Source organism: Protopterus annectens, chromosome 14.part0 (genome assembly GCF_019279795.1).
Source record: "Protopterus annectens isolate FY-2018-M chromosome 14.part0, PAN1.0, whole genome shotgun sequence".
Classification (NCBI taxonomy): domain Eukaryota; kingdom Metazoa; phylum Chordata; order Ceratodontiformes; family Protopteridae; genus Protopterus; species Protopterus annectens.
Window position 1 is genome coordinate 410,491,497 of NC_056748.1, and position 25,001 is coordinate 410,516,497.

The window sequence follows — 25,001 nt, forward strand, 5'->3', positions numbered from 1 at the left end:
ATAGATAAATCCCACTAGAATCAAGTGCAATAATGGTACTAGTCATTCAGTCAGTATGCTTGGTTTACTTCTTAATCACACACATGCTTTCCATTCTGTACAATTCAATTGTACCTCCCAGTTTTACTGGAACTTTTCCTTGAAACATTCACAATTGGTGACATTATAGGGTCAATTTGAATACGATGCACATCTGTCAAATATCTAATACTGATAAATCTTCATTATGCAGCAAATCCTCTCTTCTCTGATGAGCATTATGATGGGGATGGCACCTCTGCCACCAGTATGACCATCAGAAGGCAGGATATCACCCACTTTGAAGGTAATATGGCTTGAATTTAAGGGAGTTTGAACCCTACTACTGCAAACCAAGGATGAAGTAATCGTAGTAAAATTCACTCAGCTATTTCAGTGATTGATTCATAAACTAGAACCTGACCTCAGCAGCATAAAGGGAATATGCACTGCTGTTCTGGATATGGGTTTCCAATATCCACACCCAGATACTGCACCAAGGCCACTTTCAGAGCTCAGTCTTTGGCCATAGGACCCACAGCTCCCTTCCTCTTGACAATTTCAATGTACCAGTGTCTCCAGTGTCCCTTGATCATAATAATATTTTAAAACACACAAACACATTAATTCAGGCATATCAATGTTACTTAGCAGCAGTAATTAGCCATTATCTCTAAGACAGTAGCATTTATTGGAAGACATTAAGTAGTCATTATTTTGGCAGTTTAGTTCACTTCGGTTAGATTAAGGGAGCCTGTTCAAGGAGACAAAGGTGATCTTAAATAAGACCCTTTCTCTGTCAGATAGACAGGGTGATGATTTAACTATGGTCAGTATGCAGTGAGCTTGATTCCTTGGCAGTTTTCACAAATGATTTGCTTAATGGGGTGTGTTTTTTGTGATGAAAGATTGGAAGTCACTGAGGACAATGATAGCACTGTTCTTTCTGTGATATGGAGCCAGATGGTCTTTTTGAGAGAAAGCCAGTAACATTTAAACACATATGACGCAGAAATGTAATGGAACATATTATTGATTGTAGGTTGAATTAGGTTAGCATTGAGGGAAAAGTTAAGGATCACTACTGGAAAGGCATACTCAAGACTAGGTATTAAAAAAAACGAATGCTACTTACTTTCATGAGTTTGAAGGTTAGAAAACATTTAATGTAGCCTGTGTTGCATAACTGTTTTATATTTACAAATTTAAAATGACTTTTAAAAGATAAGGAGGGTTGGAAGCATTCCGATCATCCTGCTCCCTTTTTTTCCCCATTTAGTTTTTTTGCACATGGGGTCAGCTTGTCACTTCAAAAGTGACAATCATCTCGAGCCAAGGATTACACTGCCGGGTAGCTAGCCATGCTGCGGTAGTTCATCCTTGCCACTCACTCATGCACACACTTGCACCTACAGCCAATTTTAGAGTGTCCAATGTACCTACAACATGTCTTTGGAATGTGGGAGGAAACAAGAGAGCCCAGAGGAAACCCATGCAACCACAGGGAGGACATGCAGACTCCACACAGAAGGCAACCCAGCCAAGAATCAAACCGGTGAACATCTTGCTGTGAGGCGACAAAGCTAACTTCTGCACTCCCCCTAAGTATTTTGCTGTACTTTTATGACAGTATTTTGAGGACGATCAGTATTTGGAATTAAAATAACATCTTTCAGTTTTTGGAGTGTGCTGGAGTTCATTGTTACAATGTTTCAGAAACAATTTTGAGTTTGTTTGTAGACACATAGTAGCAGTAATAGTGATAGCTGAAATATTTTACTAGTTAGTTTTGGACGATTGAGGGGAAGGCTTTCAAATGCTGAACATAATTTGAAAAGGTCAGTCTGTGAGGTAGCTTTGGAGCCATTTAAAAGCAGTATCTCTGGAGTTTATTGAGAAGTAATACATCATTTACAGTTTTCATATCAATGCAAATGACCCTAGTTTATTAACCTTTCTCTGTAGTGTTAAATGGAATCTTTGTGTCAGTTGATGTTAACTTACTGCTGTGTTTCCTAAATCTACACTGTGAATAATTTAGAAGATCAAAGACTATTGTTTGACATGTTCAGTGGGATCAATTGGTTGATAATTCTTCAAATGGTTTGGTTATGTGGCAGATGTTAGCGACTATGAAGAGGTATCAGGGAGCTAATGGAATGATATTTTAGGGAGAAGGATGACAATGGAATTCTTGAACTTAAACAATAAGAGACCACAGGTAGACTAATTATATATTGAATATATAAGCTATGCTCTCTAATTATGAGGCCAGCAACTGTACATATGAATGGATGGAACTATGATTTTTAAGGACAAAAATTTGCAATTTATCTAGCAATCTGCATTTGGTAAATTGATCTAAAATAGACGTGAGGGAAAAGATGAAAGAAAAAGAAGAAGCTTAATGGTGCAGTCTGATACGTGATCGGATTATATTGGGGCACACAGCACACTGGGGTGGTTGGTAAAATTAATTCTTTCAAACTATTAATTAGTGTTTTTAGCAGCTACATACAGTTAAGACTATGCAACAGATAATTCACTGCTAAGTTCTTCTATAGCCTTTCAAAGGAGATTTGGGTGGCCTAAAAGCATCAATTCCTTTCTTTTACAATCTGCAGATTTAGTTGCACTGATGACAGTTTTAGAGCTTGTTCTAGTATTCTAATGTTCAAATATTTAGGAAACCTGGTGACTTATTTTTATCAGTACTATTAATTTTTCACTCAATCTGGGCTCAGTGACTTTCATTAAGTTATGTGCAGAATTCAATCAGCATTAGCTATTACTTTTAATCAATCTACCTTTTGAGGAAATCGAGTCTGCCTTGTATAAGAATGAGCAGATTGAAGAACCTATAAAGCTCAACTGTTGTACCTATGTCATATAAAGAGGTACTGAGTCAATGTTGTCTAACTGCAAAAGGAAGGTGGGTTCCTTACCCTCTGGAAAGGAGGGTAGATTGACAATGACTGTGATTTTCACTTTTAAATTATAACTAAGAGACTGCAGGGCAATAGTCACAAATTGTATTTGATAGGACCTCACTGCTAAGACATCTGTGGAACATATTTGATCATATGAACAAATGAATTGAAGTCAGTACCTGGAGTGTCATAGTCAGAAAAGAGACTACGTGTGTATGATAATGAAAGTTAAAATAAATTATTAAGCTTTACTTTCTAGAGGGTTATTATGGGACCCCCTTGATGTATCACCAAAGTAGACAGCAAATCAAAACATTAAAAACAATGTGGGCTACAACCACCAAAATTTCTCATCAATATTAACTAATACTAGAACAAAGAGAAGGAATTAAAAAAAAAAAAAAAAAAAAACTTCTTTATTAAAAAATAAACTCAATTAGCAATTTCATCTTAACTATGAAGATTTCTTCAATCTGTGTTAACAAAATTGACAAACTCATAAACAAAAATTATACATTCACAACACATTTCTTAAAACCAGTCATATAGAATATTTTATTATTTTACCTTTTAAGGTGCTACTAAAATTTATTGTTTTGGTCATCCCCAGAGAATGGCTCTGATAGACAGTATTGTCAGACACTAAAGTTATCCAACTTATTTTGAATAAACTACTTAACAAAAATGTGTTTAATTTCACAATAACAGTTACCAAAGAAGACATCTAAACACATGGAACACTATGTGATCACACCATGTGCCTTTATTTCACATTCTGTGTTTCTGTAGCTTGCAGATTCTGTACATTCTGTACAGCAGATGTAGATAAATGAATTTTGCTGTGATTTGCAGTTCATATTTTCCTGCACACTTCTGAATTTGTTAACAAATTAGAACTGCTTGCAGTTCGGCGTGTAGATTAAACTGCACTGTTTATCAAGTTGTGATTTGATTTGTCAAACATTTCATTTACTCTGTTCAGAATGATTTACAAGTCTGAGAAGCTCTTGTTTACTTTTGATAGCTTCCGTTTCTTACATAACACAAACATGGTTTTCTTGCTATTCGGCAGTATTAATATTTTATGATAACTGCCCTTCTGCAAAATGATGAGGATCAGATATCCAGAAATGTCTATTTCCTTTTACATGACCATACCATTGTTCTGCATTGTAACCAGTGTCACATGGGGTCAATTCCACAAGACGTTTTCTTTGTAAGTGGCTTACTCTGGTGTAAGGCTATAGGGTGGCCTTACACTTGAGTAAGTTGCTGCACTGTAAGCACATCTTTTGGAATCTGGCCCATAGTTTCCCATGTTTCCATACTGTATAAGCAACACCACCGGACATGTGACAGATATCATGCACACACCATAATGCTTTATTGCGTACATACATATTACAACATAGCATAATGGCTCCACCAAGAAATGCCTAGAGTATGGTACTGGCAAACAAAGGCAGAGTGATTTGGTATGCTATAACTAGGTAATTAGATCATGTGACAGATGAGAACAAGCTTGGATAAAGGGAAAGACAGATTAGATTTTGTGTGTGTGTGTGTGTGTGTGTGTGTGTGTGTGTGTGTGTGTGTGTACACACACACACACACACACACACACACACACACACACACACACATACAAAACTGTAGGTGACTATCAAAAAATCATCATAGAAATTAGATAAAAAAACCAATGTTTTCAGTGTTGTAAATATTTGTCCAGTTTGGTAATTGTAACTATTTTCATACTAAAAGTATATGATCCAGTCTTTCTTGTGCAATTTTTTTGAAGATGATAATGCAGCTGATGTTAAAGAGGATTTGAAACTGCCATTTTCATGTTCTTGAGTTCTTATCATTAAAGAAACTAATATTGCTTCATTATAAATTACCTTTCAGTCACATAGTTAAGTTGTTTGCCTCATTCTGAAATGGTGGCTTGCAGGTATGTGTTGAAACGCATTTTAATTGCAGTCCAGATCCATTTGCAATGAAAATGTAAATGCTTGTTTTCTAATTAACAGCAACAACTGATTAAAAAGAAAGGTTCCTTGCAGTGTCTCAGCTATAGTGTGTAACAAGCCTTAACAGGAGCAGTCTGTGACATCTGTAATTGAGCAAGGCCACAGTGTTCTCTACACTGGTACATTGCTGTTGATTAATGCTCATTTAGTTATGTTTTTTTGTATGTTAGTATGCTAAACAGTAACTGCAAACCTCACTTTCTTGGTGAATCTGAAATAAAGAATACTGCAGACCAGAAGGCTAGAACAGACCAAAAGTGATGAAAAATGGTGTAAAAGTAGCTTTAATGCAAACAATTGTTTAACTGTTTTGCCAGTAAATGACATGTGACTTGGAATTTTTGCAGTAATCCTGCTTTGACTATCTCACTGCAGTTTCTTGTAATAAAGTACAACGAGCGTTTGAGAGTTAATTATTCACTGTTTCTTTTTACTTGATGTATTTTATTGAACATTTTAAACTGATCACAGCAACAAACTAGAATCTTGTTAAAACTAGATAAAAAGCTGGAGACTGGGATACACACATGTATGAATTACTGTTGTGCAGTACCATATTGAAACACATGGGGTGCTTGTTAGCTTTACTAGTTAAAAAAAAGCAAAAAGTGATATCTTAAAAGATTTGCATTTCTACTAGCTAATCTAAATTTGTGGCATATTAAATTGTAATTTTTACTGATACAATGCAAGCAGCTGCAGAAGAAGAGCATATCTGCAACTATCAGAATATTGAATGTCATTTTGCAGCATATTCTGGACTTAAAGATTGTCTTAATGACTATGGCAACAACTGATTTTTTTTAGTTAAGAATGCAGCAGTAAAACAGACCAGTGATGTGAAAGTGCCAGTGTTGTACAAATAAACTTTCAGCTAAAGGTATAATTATAATTATAATAATAATAATAATAATAATAATAATAATAATAATAATTAATGTCACATAAGCAAATCAGTGAATTTTATCAGCCTTAAAGGATGGCAGGTGATGTCAGAGGATAACTTTTTGTCCAGGAGCACAACGATTAGTTTTCAGCCATCATAGTATAAGAATATATTACAAGTATAGAGACTAGGATAGTAAGACAATTTCTCTCTTACAGCTTAATTAATAGTTGAGTGCAAACAGAGGTCTACACATGCATGTGGAAGCTGAAGATGTTTTCTTTCCAGTACCCCTGACCTGTGTACCGCTAATAGGAAAAAACAGCTAACATCATTCAGTCTCAATTAGCAACATTTTGTTTACTTGTTTATCTCTTAATTAGCTTATGTGCATATTTAATACATTTTCTAACTGAATATGAAGATAAATCTGTTTAGATTTTCAGCCACAATCCATTATGAGGGTTAATCACTGTACATATTTAAGACAACAAACATTATAGTCATTTTCAAGCAGTTGTTACATTAGCATGTAAATGATTTGCATTAAATACACTATACTATATTCGAAAGTAAAGTGTCATGCAAATAGTCATCATTTATATATATATATATATATATATATATATATATATTGAAGCCCTTCTCCCCAGGCACCTATTGAAAATGGGTCCTAGCCCAATCAGACTTTTCTTGTAAACAAAAGCAGAAAATGAAAATAAAATAATAATAGATACTGAAGTGTAAATGGTGCTGCTTTTTGTTCATATGGTTGTTGCACACAAATAAAGTCACTGGCAGATATGATTGCATATTATATATGGTAGGAATATCATCTTCTAAGCCTGTGTTATGGACATTTGCTCTGCACAGGGTACAGCCAAAGACTGAAAGTATGAGGCAGCTTAATTAGGAGCTTTATAATTATGTTCATAATGTTACTTACAGTATATAATTACTTGTTTTAACATTTCAGCAATTGTTTAGCATATTGGTGGTGCTTCTTATATGTCATATGCAACTATGTTAAATGTGTTTGGACATCTACTGTTTCTACTCTGTTTATATGCTAATTATAAGGTTCTTTAACATGTCTATGTTTTGTTTTCATTTTCTGTTTATGACTCATTAGTAAAACATTTTATGTGATTCCTGCTATCTAAGGTCTATGATTTCTAAAACATTTGCACGTGATTTGTGTACAAACATAACATTAATATTAAGGGCTATGAGAAGATTTCTCAGGATAAACAAGTTGTTATTAGCTCATGAAATGAATGTGAAGAGTGGAGAAAAGTAAAACTCAAGAGGTATACCTTTACATCTATTTAGAGAACACGTATCCAAATGGTTATGATTGGGGAAAACAAAAAAGTATACTCCTGCTAAGATATTTACTGTTTTGAAAGCTGTAAAACTCTTAATGATTTACCCCCAGATTCTCAAAAGCTTGCATGGAGTTAAAGATTGGTGCAGGAGCTGAAGCAGGCAATATGTCTGCCGTGCGATCCAGGAACGGCCTGCAGGGGGCGTGCATGAGTGCTCCTGCACTAATCTTGCATGGACTAAGTCCTAGTATGCAAATCACCCCATTTGCAGGTGAAATCCATGCAAATAAGGTGATTTTGCAATCCAGGAAGCTTGCAACAGTCCGTGCAAGATTAGTGCTGTCTGCAGAAATGTACTCGCTTAGTAAACGAGTAAATTTCTGCAAAATCAAAAACGGAGCTATGACAGCTTCGAATAAAAGCTGCATATCAAGTAGTAAGCATGCCAATGGCCAAGTATAAGGCCATTGGTATTGCAAACAAAAAAAAATAAATAAAATAAACAGCTTTTATTTTTTTAGCCGATCTTGGCTGTTTAAGCATAGGGCAGTGGAGCCCAAATGGGATCAGGGTAAAATAATAAAATAAACCTAAAATAAGCATTCTAACTGAAATCAATATTCTGCCATGCAAGTCAATGGCAGGCAGAAGACAACCTGGCCAGTGAGTAGTGGTTGCTATGGTGGGAGGCTCAGTGTGTGACATGTAACTATGCATTCGCAAGCAATCCTATGCAAATGAGGGGAAGGATAGTGAATTCCAGTTTTCCCCAGCATGTGAGTCAGGTCCAAACAGTGTAAGAGTAGGAATAACTTGGTGCAAGCCTAGGAGGTAGGTGACATCATGGGGGTGTGTGTCAGGCATACTGTAAGTGGATTGGAGCCCTGTGGCTCGGGTTTGCTCCTACCTTACCACAGCTAAGCTAGGGGGGTGTATCTAAACCTGCCCAGCACTCTTTACAAAGCCTAACCGGGTGTGCGCGTCATGCACCAGGTTTTACAGGAAGAGAAAAGAAGTTAAGTCAGGAAATAGCAGCAGTGTGCACATTTGAGCACTCTGTGCGGCGCGCACACTGGCTCAAACAGGAAGGCAATGGGAAGAGAAAACAGCAGTAGGAAGGTAATCAAGAAGAACTAGCTTAGCTGGTAGGTGAAATGTATCAGAACCAGCCAATTACACAGGCAGCAGACCAGCCCAGTCCAGAACACTACTATAAACTATGCAAGCATCTACCCCTCCGGTTTTTCCCACACTCTACACCACCGGTGTAAACAACCGGGGAACTTTTAACACTCACAACTGCAAAATGCTAGGAGCTGCAATAGCTACCATACAACTACTTGTGGAGAAGGCTGAGGGTGGTGAGGATGTGAATGCTACTGAGCAACCCACAGTGAGGAGACGGAGAAGAGTGTACAGACAAAGGGTAACCTACCAAGGGTTACATGAGCTGGAGATAGTGAAGCGCTATAGGGTGGACAGGGACCTTCTACAGCAAATTGTTGAGCTGTGCCGGCCATGCCTCACACACACAACTAACAGAGGTGAACCCATCCCAGTGGATACAAAGGTATGTGTAGGCCTAAGAATATTAGCTACAGGTACCTTCCAAAGGCCAACTGGGGATATGATGGAAATCTCACAGGCATCAGCATCCAGGGTACTCCACCAGTTCCTGGATGCCATGTCAGCAGATGTCGGTGAGCACGTTTACTTCATCAACACCCGTGAAGCGTTGGCCAGCAATATGCAACTGTTCCACCAAATAGCAGAATACCCTGAGGTAGTGGGTGCTATAGACTGCACGCACATATGCATTAAAGCACAACCCGGTGAGCGGGGTACATTAACTGCAAGGGCTTCCCCTCCAACAACTGTCAGGTCATGTGCGATGCTCAGGGCATAATAATGAATGTGTTTGCTGGCTGCCCTGGAAGCTATCATGATTCCCACATCTGGCATCTGATGCAGCTGTACCACCAATTTGCCAATGGGGACATCCCTGACGGTCACCGAGTGGGGGATGCTGGATACGCATTGGAGCCGTGGCTGATGATACCCACCAGAAATGCACACACACACGAACAAGAACTCCATAATGAGGCACACTCACAAACAAGAATCATAATAGAGCATGTGTTTGAGATGCTCAAGTCATGGTTCCGGTGCCTGGACACATCCAGTGGAGCCTTGCAGTACTCACCAGGTACATGTACCCAAATTGTCCTTGTATGTGCCATGCTACACAATATGATCCTGTGGAAATAGCTGCAGGAGGAACAGCATGGGGCAGGGCCACACAGCCCCCCACAATTGCCAAGGCCTGCACAGGCACAGAGTGACTCGGAGGAGTAACAACCTGAGCCTGCCCCAGTAGGCAGAAGGAGGCATGCCCAGTATGCCCTGGCCTTGGCAAAGAGGCAACGCATAGCACATACACTGACATGGGAGAAACCCATGGAATTACACCTGTCTCTGACTCTCACATACAGTAAAAGGGATGCCAAGCATTACACTACCTGTAAACGAAAAACCACAGTTATAAAAATACGGAGCAAAAGCGGGTAAACTGTAAAAATGCTTTATTCCAAATACAGGCACAATAAAACGGATGAGCGCGCTTTCGCTATGCAAGCTTCATCAGATCCATATAAAATATAATTAAACTAAGGCCATATATAATAAAATTCAAAAATCCAAGCACCAATCAAACTTCAGCATTAATTAATCACTTAAAAAAACAAATCATGCTGTATAATGAACTTGATAATTCAGTATGCTGCACATCAAAAGAAAACAACTTGCAGAGACAAACAATATAGATATTTCATAACAGATATAATAAACAGATAAATAAAATAAATAGATAAATAAAATAGCATGCATAGAAACTTCAATATATATAAACTACTAAGACATATAAACAATAATAAAAACTATATTGTTATGTTTCTAGCTCATCATCCAACATGATACTTTATGACTAGGGCACATTGAACACATCTATAACAGAATTCAGGAAACACTATATAAAAAATGGCTATATAAACCTTATCTAACATTACGCCGTCTCATTAATGATGGTTTTATAGAGGCTCTCTCATTTAATCCTGAGCCTCTATCTGCCCTTAATGTTATGATCCAATTGTTTTCTCTAAACTCTGTATAGTTCTTGATGTCACCTTCTCTAATACTAGGTAATATAACTTCCAAAACCCTAAAGAGAAAGCTGTGACTGTCATTATGTTGTATCACATGTTTATCCAAAGCATTATGTACCAAACGCTTCCTGATATGATATATGTGTTCACGTATGCGATCCCTAAAAAATCTGTTGGTTTTTCCAACATAAAATGAAGAGCAGTGCATACATACTGCTAGATAGACTACATTCTTTGTCATGCAATCAGCTCTTACAGATGTTGTAAACTCCCTACCTAAATCAGGGTGTAGGAAACTTCTGCTCGTGTCTATATATTGTCAAAAATTACAGTGCCCACATGGACTAGTATGCTCATCCACTGATTGTATTTCATTCTTCCTGGGATAGCAGATCATCTTCTTTAAGCTCTTCTTATTGCGATATAGAAAAAGGGGGTAGTCACCCACTATCTCTCTAATGCTGTCGTCCACCTGTAAGATGGACCAGTGCTTGGAGATAATATTTTCCAAATCTAACCTATCACTAGAGTAAAATGCTGGAACCTTAACTATAGATTGTCTGTTGACCACAATATCTCTATCAAAATTGTGACATGGTCCAAAATAGGGTGCTGCTGTACTCCTACTTTCCATTGCTATAGCTAAATGTTCATCTATCTCCTGTTCCTTGTAACCTCTGTTTGATAGTCTCTGTCTCAAATTAGAGATCTCCTCAAGAAAGCCTACCTCAGAGGGATTTAGCCTAGAGGCTCTCATTCCTTGACCCTTAATAATGTTCTTAAACACACGGGTGGGATGCATGCTAGATCTCATCAATAAATTGTTTTGATAGCATGACTTGCGATGAACTCCTGTATTAAATAATCCATTCGGTAGCCTCTCTATAAACAGATCCAAATAATCTATTCTGGTTCTAGAGCTATTAATTGTGAACCTAAGGTACTCGGTTAAACTATTCATTTTCATAAATAAGTTGTCCAAATCATCTCCATTCCCTTTCCATAAAATAAAAAGGTCATCGAAAATCGTCGGTAGAAGATGACATGTGCCCTAAATTCCTCAACCAAAAATAAACTAGTAGCCTCCCAATGTGCCAAAAACATATTAGCATATGTATTGGCACATGGGAATATAACCACACCATCTTGTTGCTTATAAATAGAGTCCTGAAATGCAAACAAGTTATTTTCTAACACCAGTTCCAAAAAGCATGTTAATAGGTCTATCTGTACCAATGAAAAGTCACTATTCCCTTTTAAAAAATCGGAAATAAATTGAATCCCTATGTTGTTGGGGATTATAGTAAATAGAGACTGTATATCCATCGTTACTAATATAATGTCTTCCATATTTGTGACTCCTCTTAAACAGTCATAAAGATCTACCAAGAATGACTTAGTGTCTCTCAGGACATGCCGAATCTTATCTAAAACAGGTTGTAAATGCTTTTCCATATAAACGGAAAGATGTTCTGTTACCCAGCCACTTCCAGAAACAACAGGTCGCATTGGTGGATCATTCAATTGTTTATGAATCTTGGGGAGGCCAAATATTTGTGGTATAAGAGGGTCTTTGACTAAAAGGTAGTCAAAGACTTCTTTTGTAATAAGCCCACGTCTATAAATATCTGAAATGGTATCTTTAATGTACTTAATAACTTGATACACATCTTCTTTCAAAATATTCTTATAAAACCTATCCCCTAGCAGATTATTCATGGAGGTGGTATATTTATTCATATCCATAACCACTATTCTGCCTCCCTTGTCGGCAGGTCTTATTATTATCGTTTCCTCTGATTGTAAATGCTTCAGGCACTGTCTTTCTTGCCAATTCAAATTATCTGTACGATAATATCTTTTCTGCTTTGTTTTTACATGCCTATTATCAAAATATTTAAAAAGTTCTTCTTTTGTCACTTTTAAATACACATCCACTAAGGGATGATTCAGAGGAACATAGTCACTCAGATTCCTAAACTGAAAAGTGCGTACGCTATCATTTGACTCATGCTTAAAAATTAACTTTAACATAATATTCCTACAAAAAAATTTTAAATCAGTAATTGTTTCCGTGAGACTACTCTGACTCTTAGGTATAACATTTAACCCTTTATTCAATAAACTTTCCTCAAAGGCTGTAAGTTTATATGAAGATATATTACAGACTAATTTGCTGGCTGCCCTGGAAGCTATCACGATTCCCACATCTAGCATCTGATTCAGCTGTACCACCGATTTTCCAATGGGGACATCCCTGACGGTCACCGAGTGGGGGATGCTGGATACGCATTGGAGCCGTGGCTGATGACACCCATCAGAAATGCACACACACACGAACAAGAACTCCATAATGAGACACACTCACAAACAAGAATCATAATAGAGTATGTGTTTGAGATGCTCAAGTCACGGTTCCGGTGCCTGGACACATCCGGTGGAGCCTTGCAGTACTCACCAGGTACATGTACCCAAATTGTCCTTGTATGTGCCATGCTACACAATATGATCCTGTGGAAATAGCTGCAGCAGGAACAGCACGGGGCAGGGCCACACAGCCCCCCACAATTGCCAAGGCCTGCACAGGCACAGAGTGACTCGGAGGAGTAACAACCTGAGCCTGCCCCAGTAGGCAGAAGGAGGCATGCCCAGTATGCCCTGGCCTTGGCAAAGAGGCAACGCATAGCACATACACTGACATGGGAGAACCCCATGGAATTACACCTGTCTCTGACTCTCACATACAGTAAAAGGGATGCCAAGCATTACACTACCTGTGCCTAACCACATGTAGGAAGTGTACTATGTGCATCTGACATAGGCAGCCCTGTAGCACCACCCTCAATACTGGGACACCCACAAGGTAAGTGACTCACACATGCTAGTCAAGGGGGATCACATACACAACAACAGTCACAGCCAGCAGGACAGATGTAGACAAACACAAACAAAGGCTGTGCTATGGCCTCTGAATGAGGCCTATGGGCACCCCCCCCAGGCCTTCACAGACTGACTACAGCAGGCCAGGCAGTGGGATGTCAGTTGTGAAGGCTATGAAGGTCAGACACGAATATGTAGGTAATTATAAGCTAAGTTCTGTAGTACACTTGTATACCACTAACCAGCGCAATAGGTAAAACCACAGACTGAAATGGAGTACACGACATACCAGTACAGTCCTAGCAAATGTGTACAAGTGTCAGGTGTGCCCCCCCCATCCTACGTAGACATATAGTCATAGTCATGTGTGCCCCCCCCAATCCTGTGTAGAAATGTATAAATAGTCAGGTGTGCCCCCCAATCCTGTGTAGAAATGTATAAATAGTCAGGTGTGCCCCCCATGCAGAAATGTAGTAACAGCCAATACCAACTGATCGATGAATACTCTGCTGAGACAGCATGCAACCTGTCGGTGTACAACACATACAGCACTGCAGTACAAACTACCTGGACTTCACCCACACATGCAGTACAGGCGGCCATACTGGGCATGCTCATACACATAGAGAAATGAAGGCAATGTAAGTCAACAACATACTGAAAGGTCACACTGGGCATGCTCACACACTTAAACACATGAAGGCCATGTCTGCAAACACCAGTGGCCAAGAAATATCTGGCAATCGCAGTTGTTAATGCAGACACTCATCAGTATGCACCACTCATGCCTTGGACACATAGTGGATAGGAATACAGACATATATGTAAGGACAACACACTGTAATAAGCCAATGGTAGATGGACATAGATGTGTGGAAGAGGGTGACTGTAACAAGAAGCCATCCAGGCCTGTCCCACCCAGCACACAGCCAAAGGGCCCCAAACACATGAGCAGCAGATGTCACTCACTGCAGATACTAGCCACCAGTATCTGTCAGCAGTACAGACTATGTAGTGCATGTGCCAGCTGTGCAACATGACTGTACAAAGATGTAGTCCTCTAGCCACTGCATACAATTACCTGTGAAACATGACCCTGTGTGTGCCTGCATGTGGCATATCAACCTCTAGATGAATGGGTAATGGCCCATGCACGCACAATGCCCCCCCCCCCCCATAACCCTACTATGACAAGCCTGCTGAGGTCATCCAGTGTGAAATACACCTTTGGGAGAGTTGTGGCCTAGTAATCACTGTGGCATGTCCCGTAACTGTGTACTGCTGTAGTGTGCTAATCTACTTAGGTAGAGGTTTGAACCCCAGACTTGCCATCTATGTGTGTGTTTGTGTGCGTATCTGTCTGACTGTGTAGAGAGCAATGCCTGTTAGGGTAGTCATGCTCCCATCAATTTTCATGCTCAACCTTTGCAAGGCAGCTGATGTCATCCACCTAGTAATACACCTCTGGGAAGCTATAGCCCAGTAATCTCTGTAGCGCGTCCTGTAACTGCGTACTGCTGTAGTGTGCTAAACTAGTTAGGTAGGAGTCCTATTCCCATACATGGCAACTGTGTGTGTGTGTCTCTGTCAGTCAGTGAAGAAACCAATGCTTTTTAGGCCAGCCATGCTCCCCACAATACGAATGTTCAACCTTTGCAAGGCAGCTGATGTAATCCACCTAGTAATACACCTCTGGGAAGCTGTAGCCCAGTAATCTCTGTAGCATGTCCTGTAACTGCGTACCGCTGTAGTGTGATAAACTAGTTAGATATGAGTTCTATTCCCAGACATGGCAACTGTTTGTTTGTGTGTCTGTCAGTCTGTGTAGACAGCAATGCTTTTTAGGCCAGCCATGCTCCCCACAATCCAAATGCTCAACCTTTCCAAGGCAGCTGATGTCATCCACCTAGTAATACACCTCTGGGAAGCTGTAGCCCGGTAATCTCTGTAGCGCTTCCTTTAACTCCGTACCGCTGTAGTGTGCTAAACTAGTTAGGTAGGTGTTCTATTCCTAGACATGGCAAGTGTGGATGTTCGTGTGTTTATGTGTGTGTTCCTATGTCCGGGTAGGGAGCAATGCTTTTGAGTCCATTCACAGACACTACAACCTCCAATGGTCTGCTTTGACAAGTGGGCCGATGTCATCATCTGTGTAATACACCTTTGGGAACGTGATAGGCCGGTAATCTCCATGGCGCGTGCCATAACTGTGCACTGCTGTAGTCTGATAAACTAGTTAAGTAGGAGTTCTAACCCCGGCCTCGGAAACTGTGTGTGTGTTTTGTGTGTGTGTGTCTTACTCTGTCTGTGTTGAAAGCAATGTTTTGTAGGGTAGGCACACTCCCTACAATTTAAATGCTCTACCTTGGTAAGGCAGCTGATGTCATCCACTTAGTAATACACTTCTGGGAAGGTTGTAGCTCAGTAATCTCCATAGCGCATGCCATGACTGTGTACTGCTGTAGTGTGATACAGAACCCTGGTAGGGTTCTATAACCTCCCATGGCAGTTCTGGATGTTTTGTGTGTGTTCCACTGTCTGTGTAAGGAGCAATGCATTTTAGTCTATTCACACTCAGTACTTGTCAAATGCCGTACTTTGACAATCCTGCTGATGTCAGCCAATGTGATATACACATTTTGGGAAGGAGTACTGCAGTAATCACCATGGCGCATAGTATAACTGTGTAGGTAGGGGTTCTACTCCTGGACATGACAGGTGTGTGTGTGTGTGTGTGTGTGTGTCTGTGTGTGTGTGTGTGTGTATTTTGTACACCGTAACCTGTGTGTAGGAGGGTGTGCGTGTGTGACACCTGGGCCCAATGTGTAGTGGGTTTTGCAATTTTCCTATATGGTGGCCCTAGTACATATCCCAATGTCCACTGTACAGGGAAAGCTGCTGCGAAATAGCCAAGAGGCTGGAGTGCATATCCATACCCATACATGTGACAACAAGGCCAGGCAATCACAGTTAGCAACCCCAGCATTACCCAGAGCACACTCTCAACCCATGTCTCTCACACACACACACACACACACACACACACACACACACACACACACACACACACACACACACACACACACACATGGCAAGACAACAGCCAAGATGTTTGTAGTACACTGCATATTAGCGACTGATAGTAACAATGGTGTAAATGCAGTGGCCTACAGAGGCCATGGCACCCTGTCCAGAAGTATGATAGGCATCTAATTGCAGACAGTGCACCTCAGTATGTTTCCCACCAGATGCCTGCAACAACTGTGGTTCCATTAAATGTGATCCGCAATGGACATAACATGCCTTACACACATGCCCTGTATGGACAGATGCCACTGACACCAGGGAATACCTGTAGCATGCTACCAATGTAGGTGCAGGGTCAACCAGCTGTCCATTACCTGGCCCCACCACATGAGGATGGGACTGTCACATCTGATAATTGCATTCTGTGTACACAACATGGGCCAGACAAACCAGGTACACTTCCACATGCTACTGTACATGAATGTGGGATGTGTGCACATCCCAAACATTGTCCATGTCATGGCATATAGAAAACATACATGCCAAGCAGTCCACAGCACTGGCCATGCACAATAGTAACCCAGGAGACTGGATGGTGTAAACTATACCTGCCTGTCTGGTCCATTCTGGACACTACACCTCTTAGCCATAATGCAGACCATTCTCATGTGGTCTGGTGCCAAGGTATACCCCTCACCTAGCCTTGTACAGCTGTCTGGGACCCTCAACCACTACACACCCGTGAATCAATGCACACTTGCACGCTGGTACTAGCACCTTGTGTGTGTGGTGTGTGATGCTTCCAACCACAATCACACCCAGTACCACACCCAGTGGCATACCGAAGCATGCTCTCTAATGTAAGACACCGTTGCATAATCTTTGACCATAGAACCCCAGGATAACCCCTGTGGGCCAATTCATACATACGCATTACTGTATTGTGGCAAGGTAACTGGTTAGGAAGTGTATTTGCTACCCAGCCAAATGTGGTAATGTGTATGGGTCCCTTACAGAGTGTGGCTGTGTTGACGCTGACACCTGTTCATGTGGACAGGCTCGTGTGCTATGCCTACTGTATCGCAACAGTGTTGTAGATGTCACTCACCAGCACATATATGTCTGGACAGCTCACCAACATGTAAGCTATGTGGTCCATGCAATAACTGCATACACGTGTGATAGCTATGCATAGCAGTCAGGTGTTTGAAACCACATACTGGTAGGTGTGTCACACAAACATGCTTACATTTTACTTATCCACACCTTCCCTGACATACTTTTTCTCTGTCTGTCCCACCCACACCCTCTCTGGTGGATGTGGGATGTACACCTGCTTTGCTAGGCAGAAGCTGGTGTTTTGTAAGTGACGATTATGATCAGCTGATGGCCTCTGCACCAATTGCAGTCCTCCTCTAGATAAGTGCATGTGGAACAGCTGTGGTAACATTCCCATAGCCAATTGTATGGTAGCACACTCCAATATCTAGGAACATCATTTTGGTGTTGGCCCTTTACATCCACTGTGAGCAGGAACTAGAACTGTCACAGGAGGGAGATGCGCCTAGCCTGACTACAGACTGTAAGTGCTGCTATACTCCTTGTGGAGTAATGTTGGTTTCACAGTGTGTGTGTGTAGATATGGCTGTCCTACAAGTTGTAATACCTGCCATGTCAGTACTGTGTTAATGAGGAATCTGCATCTGCAGGGTCGTCTGCAGACAAAGCAGTGTGTTGTGCCCTTCGTGTTACCCACAGAGCACATATCTGTGAACTGCAGAATGTAGTGTGAGGATTGCAGTCTGCAGATTGTGAAAGCCCTGACAGTTATTGACTTCATATCCCTCATAGGACACATGTTGCAACAAACCCTGTTACAACAGTACATGTATGAGGTTAACACAGCAACATGTCAATATTGGCCCTGTGTATGTGCTTGCAGCCACAACTCTGTCAACTTTTCTACATATGTCATGCATTACAAGGTGCATGTGTGCTGTACACCATCATAAGTGTCATCATATCTGATAGCAAACCAGGGAGATATCAGATTGCTGCACATGTTATGGACAGTACAGGTAATATTTGCCAACATTGCCAGGACATTCCATGGTCATTTGTACAGTATTGAGGTCTGTGCAACTATGGCGACTTTTGACAGTGTGTGGATTGTGAACATGTTCTTTTGCCTGTGTGCAGACTGTGGTAGATGCCATTGTTATAGGTCCCATCCTATCTGATGTTACATGGTGCTCCACTGTATGTTAAAGTATTGGTTTACATGTTTGTACGGCCATACACACGCATGCCCCATACCACAGACAGACAGCAGACCACATCATGTAGCAGCCCATAGTATATGTAGGGTTAGTCTGTGAGTGGCACATATGAGGATGTTGTTGAACAGATAGTCCATATACTGTACTTTTATGCTAGCTTACCATATGTGGCTGTGTTCACATTGGATGTGGTTATGCACCTTCACATAGGTGTATTGAACCCTGTGGTGTGGCATGCCTGCAGAGCCTGCTATATATGCAGGTACATGTGCATTCCCCCATAGGAGATGTTGGCCAGTGATGAGCCAGTCTGCCTGTAGCCTGCACAGTGCATTGTTATATATCTAGCAGCTTAGTGTACTTATCCAGTGAGATGTCATGTGGAGATACTTGCTGGATGTACTGGTGCCGTGTCTCCCTTAACAGTCATGTATGTCAGACAGAGCAGTGGGATGCTGTACAGATGTATGTCACTATCCAATGGGTAGTATGTGGCCATGGCACCCCTGTACCAGCGGTATTATGTGACAGGCCAGACAGGGATGTGTGAATGCATACCCATGGTGGCATATGTATACCAGTCGTTACATGTTATACCCATCTACATGGCTGTTAACATCCATATTGCCATGCATGGTACACATGTTTAGCACTAAGGGGTTCTGTGTATACTTCTGGACTGTATGGAGTGTTTCAGAATGTCCACATATATTGGCCAATATATGTGCTGCAGTCCACAGGGCATTGTGTGCTAGCAGTGGTACTTTACCAGGATGTCCTTAGGATGTCAGTCAGTAGCCAATGGCACACGTGAAAGCATATATGACCTCTCACACACACCATGTCTGTGAAGACAATCACAATTATATTAGCAATAGTCTACCAATATACCTTCTATACATACCTGAAATCCACTTGCACTATGATGTTGGGACTAGAGGGGCTGGGGTAGGTCTACACTCCATGTCCAGGACATATGGTGAGGACATCAGTACATATGTACATTCAGATATATATCTATGACTACACATATACATATCAACATATATAGATGGGTATGTATAAGTACATAGATATACATATACACACCCAGATATATACATATACAGAGCAATATATGTCTACACATATACAGATAGTGATACATATGCACATAAACGTATGGATGTCTACAGATATATCAACAGTAGTAGATATAATGGTATAGATATGTAAGCACATATAGTCATAGATATCTATACATATACCAACATAACTAGGCATCTGTACACATAGGATGTGCATACATATAGAGCTATATACACAAATCCATATGTACATATACGTATACTTACATATACACATATATAGATACATATATGCATAGATATGTACACATGTACATACGAAAAGTTGTACACATGGCCATATATATGTAGCACTATACAGATGTGTATACAGACATATGTATGTGTATACCTGTGTATGTACCTGTAGACATCTATACACCTATATGTATACAACCATATACCTGTCATGAGTAAACGTCATGGTTGCGTAAACCCTCCCACATGTTTCCCACCATATGTATCTGCTATGTCTACAGTATGATGAAACGACATATGTGATGCAACAATCATATTAATGCCAAGGACTACACAATCTAGGATGTAAAGGCAAGTGTTCAATACCACTCAGTTTGGGTAATGACAGATGTATTGGTAACACAACAGCTGTCCCCACAGTGGTCATGGTGTAATGGTCATGTGTTGTGACTGCAGTGTAAAGGGCCCTGAGTTAATGACCTGCAAGGGCTGCATATTTTGTTGCAGGTCAGAACATGGACCGTTGGATGCAGAGAGGTTAAGGCAGTGTTTGTGCAATGTAGGCCACACATGTAAGTATCACGACATAGCTAGGTATGGGTCTAGTCCCAGTGTTGGCAAGTAACTGTGTGCATGTATGTGGATGGGTCTACATCAGGTTGCAGGGTATACACACCTCAACGGGCCACCTGTCTATGTGGCACAGGCAATACCCGGTATAGTAACCTGTGAAATGTGTCCGACTGTACCCCAGATATGTCATTGCCATGGTGTCAGCACAGTGACATACCCCATTGTGCATTATGACTGCAGACCATCCTCATGCTGACACATGTACACCTACAACACCCCTGCATATCAGTTTACAGACCACAACCAAGCAGTATTACTAACAGCTAGAAGGCATCACTGCTGGATGGCTACACCACCTGCCAATTATGCCTAACACTCTACACCCTACAACATGATACACTGCAGGACTATGGTACACTGGTGTACACTCACCCTGTGCATCAGAACCATATCAGCCTGTTCCTGCATTGATGGTATGGATGACAGGGAAGGGGCACAGGTATCATCATATGCACAGGGTGTGGTGTTGGTCTGCCAGAGGCCGAGGGTGGGCCATATACTTGACACCATGTGTGTGTGGGTGAGGGGTGTATTCTGGGGAGCTGGCTGAAATGATGTGGTGTGTGTAGGTATGAGGTACCCTAGATGTGTTTGCATAGTGTGTGGGTATGCATGCACACAGTTCTGCCTTGTGGCTGCCCTACACAGGTGTTCATGGACAGCTGCAGACCATACCTGACAGGGTGTGCAGTTCTCTGCCTCCAGCCATGGACACATGGACTGTGCCTGCCTGGGGTTCCACAGGCACGTGCATGTACTGGCATTGGAGTGCTACTCTCACCTACTAATGACATTTTAAACCATGAAACAAAACACGAACTGCGTTACTCCAGCCTTCATCAGACAAATCCCTGAGCGATGCTCTCAATCCCTCAGGGACTTGTCTGATGAAGGCTGGAGTAACTCAGCCGAAAGCGCTTACCATTTTTTTGTCGTAATAAACAGTGGAACCTTTGGTCAGTTGGCCGTTCTTGCTTTTGTGCTACTGGACTATTTTTATATGCTAATAACATTTGTCTGCTGGTACCACATCCCTCCTGGGACTGGCCAGGACCACGTGCATGTGTTCTGCTGTAGTGTGGTGTGGACAGCACACCTGCTACTGCCACTACAGGAGCCTCTTGGAGTCCTAGCTTGGCCATGCTGAGTGCCAGCTGTTGGTGTTGCCAGGCCATGTCCATGTGGGCATCGCCACATCCTCATCACATGTCGAAGCACAGACACCACGGCTGATGAGAGCCATCAGCTCATCATACTGTCTATCTGCTTGTTCATTAGAAGCACGGATGGCAGCTGCCACTTCACGGAGGTTGTCGCCTACAGTAGCAAGTGCAGCACACTGCAGCCTAAGACCCTGTCTGTTGTAACACTCAATACGTGCCTGCACCACCTTTAGAGCCTGGAACATGCGTCTGCTAGTTGCAGCTATGTTGCCTATGCCAGGGGCGTGATGTCCAGCGGCCTGACCATGAGCACCCTAGGACATCCACTTATGTGGCAGCCTGCCAGACATCCAGCTATGCCTGCTGTGACTGGACACAGTAGGCATGGTTACCACACTTTCCTGTGTAATGCCACTGAACACCAGCTGTCCCTCTGCTATGGTCATTGGTGCTGAGGTGTGTATAGGCACTGTAACTGTGTGTGGCTAAAAGGGGGATGTCAAATGTATGCACAGTGTCGGCCCCTGACATCCTCACCTGTGCCTCACCATCATCATCATCATCGGTATCTGTATGGATACCTACCTCAGATTGGGTGCAGGAGGAACCCTGACCCACCTTGCCACCTGTGGGGGAAAACAATAACTGCACTTTAAAACCTGTACAACATTGCTTAACAGTACACACACACAAACACACACACATCTCCATACTACCTACCTGTCCATGCCTTTACAGACAGCCCCACATATATGTCCATGTGTTACCCCATCCTGCATCACACTTATTAAAATACACACATTGCTACCACTTATTAACATCACAGTCCTCTAAATGCCCACACAAGTGGCCACAACACAAGGCCTGTTGCTACATTACCTGCCTGACCTGTGTGTAGTGGAGTAACATGGCCCCAATGCTGTCATTTGGTATGCACCCTCTGTATGGCCGGAATGATGTGCATGGCCCCTATATGTGTGGGCTACTATGTTGTAGCCATAATACCTCCCACTGGTGTGTCATTTGTATCTAATGCTCAGTACAGGCGGGATATGCTGCTGCGTCATCCCATCAAGTGTCAGCTGTAATATGTGGATACAGTCCCTGGTATTGACTATTCCTTCCCCAATGCATCTGTAGAGCTGCATACATGGGCTGTAGGTGACCTCTCCACTGAAAGCAATATTATGTGTGTACCTGGGGTCTACCTTCCCTCTGGATGCCTGATTCAAGCTACAGGCCATATTATATTATGTGCTGTCCTGTGAGTACATGACAGGTATTCCTGTTGTGCAGTGTGGCACTCCATATCCATGTACTGCATGGTCACAACGGGGGGTACAGCCATATGAACACCCCACAATCACACGTGCATACATGGCCACACATACATGCATCATACATGCATCTACCTCCCACCATTTCGCCAGAGCGACCGTGCAGGCAAACTAACTAACCACCAGGATACACACGCACGCGCACACACACACACACACACACACATGCGGGTGAGGATGCACAATGATCATACACACAGTCCTCCAATTACCCATCTGCCAACATGCAGAACATATGGTACAAAACAGCATGTGGTTCAGCTATACTCACACCATGCTAGCAGTGGTATACATGTGTATGATGCATGTGCTGTGACTAGGTGATGCCCCTTCCCCTGGATACCTCTGCAACCATGTACACATTATTGCTGTGCACCTGTTCTGTACCCTGCCATGTACTGTGCCCAACAACTCACAGGTGTCCAACACATTGCAGAATGTGTAGTACAATGTCACTTATGCCAGATGTACCTCTCACAGCCCCTATGTGTTTCAGCAACACATACCTGGGATGATATGTGGAGTGTTGTCATTGGTGAATCCCGGATGCCTGATTTACAGCTGTCAACATCAAAAGACCATGTATGGCCACTGCAGAAATGCTTACACTGACAACCATCACAGCAAACCATGGCTATGGGGGATGTACACACCGTCATCACTTTAACAAACACATCCATGATCTGGCCTGGGACCACGGCACTGCAGATCTTAGCTGTACACACACCCAATATATAACATATGTCCTGTACATTCACATGCAGTGTCTACAAATTGTGGTAGGTGTGCGGCTGCTGACCACGATGCATACACGCCATGTGGGGATGTGTGTGCACACCGTTAACATGATGGTTTATCACACCTCTTGTTGTCTGTACTATAGCAGTCACTGCTCATGGCAGGGGTATACCAGCGTGGGCCTTCTGCAATTGCCAGTGCATGTTCAGCCTACCCTACACGTCCCCCTATTCTGCATGTTTGCAAGGTCCACTCATATGCACAGCCCATGGTGTTCACACAATGTCATCACTATTGCAGTGTGGATAGGATTACGGCTGCCACAGGTCCTGGACCTGACTATATGCAGATAGAGCCATTTCTACCATCCTTAGGATCCTTGCTGCAGTGCACTGGTGTTTCATGCTAAGACCACCCCCCTCAGCATTTATGCAGATGCATGACAGGTAAGCACTACACATATGTGTCGGCTTGCAGTGTCCCATACACTGCACACCACATGTTGCAGCTTAGACCCAGCTGATAATGTGGACTAGTGTAATACTGTATGCCATAGTGTATCTCAGCAGCAGTTGGCATTGCCCTACAAGTATGTATACTGGTGCTACACTGTATATGGGTGTTGTCCAGAACATTTTGCTACTGTAGGCCATATCTACCAACAGTATGTTACCCCCTTTGGGCACATTCTGCAATGACAGGATGTTAGTTGTCATGCAGGTGTGTGACATACCCTTTCAATACCCCATCATGTCCACCCCTGTGAGAATATGCATTTCACACAACAATACATGCACATGTAAAGTATGCATTCAGGGTAGGTTTGTTAGATGTGTGCATGGAATATTACATCACCATTACAAGTCCGATTTGTTGGCATGCATCTACATAATACATACTCACCAGCTTCAGGATGCTGGCTTGCTGTTACCCCAGAGGGACCTATATAAGTGGGTGAGAGATGCAATGTCAGTGCCCACACCTGTGGCACTGCTACAGGCTGGGTGCAGTACTACCATAAATCTACTTTAAATACACACAGTATTATCACATCTGGACATCTGATTATCACTACAATGCAGCAACACATTATTTGTATAACATATCAGATATGCATGATCTACATGTACCACTGTGGACATTTACACAACAATGGTCTACTGATATATCCTGTGTCCTTACCTGCATGCTCCTCAGCTGTTGTGTGGATGACCCCCACCTCCCCAAAGGGGTCCAGTGGTAGATGTTGTTCAGAATGGGTAGGTGCCACGAGGTTGGCCAGGATCT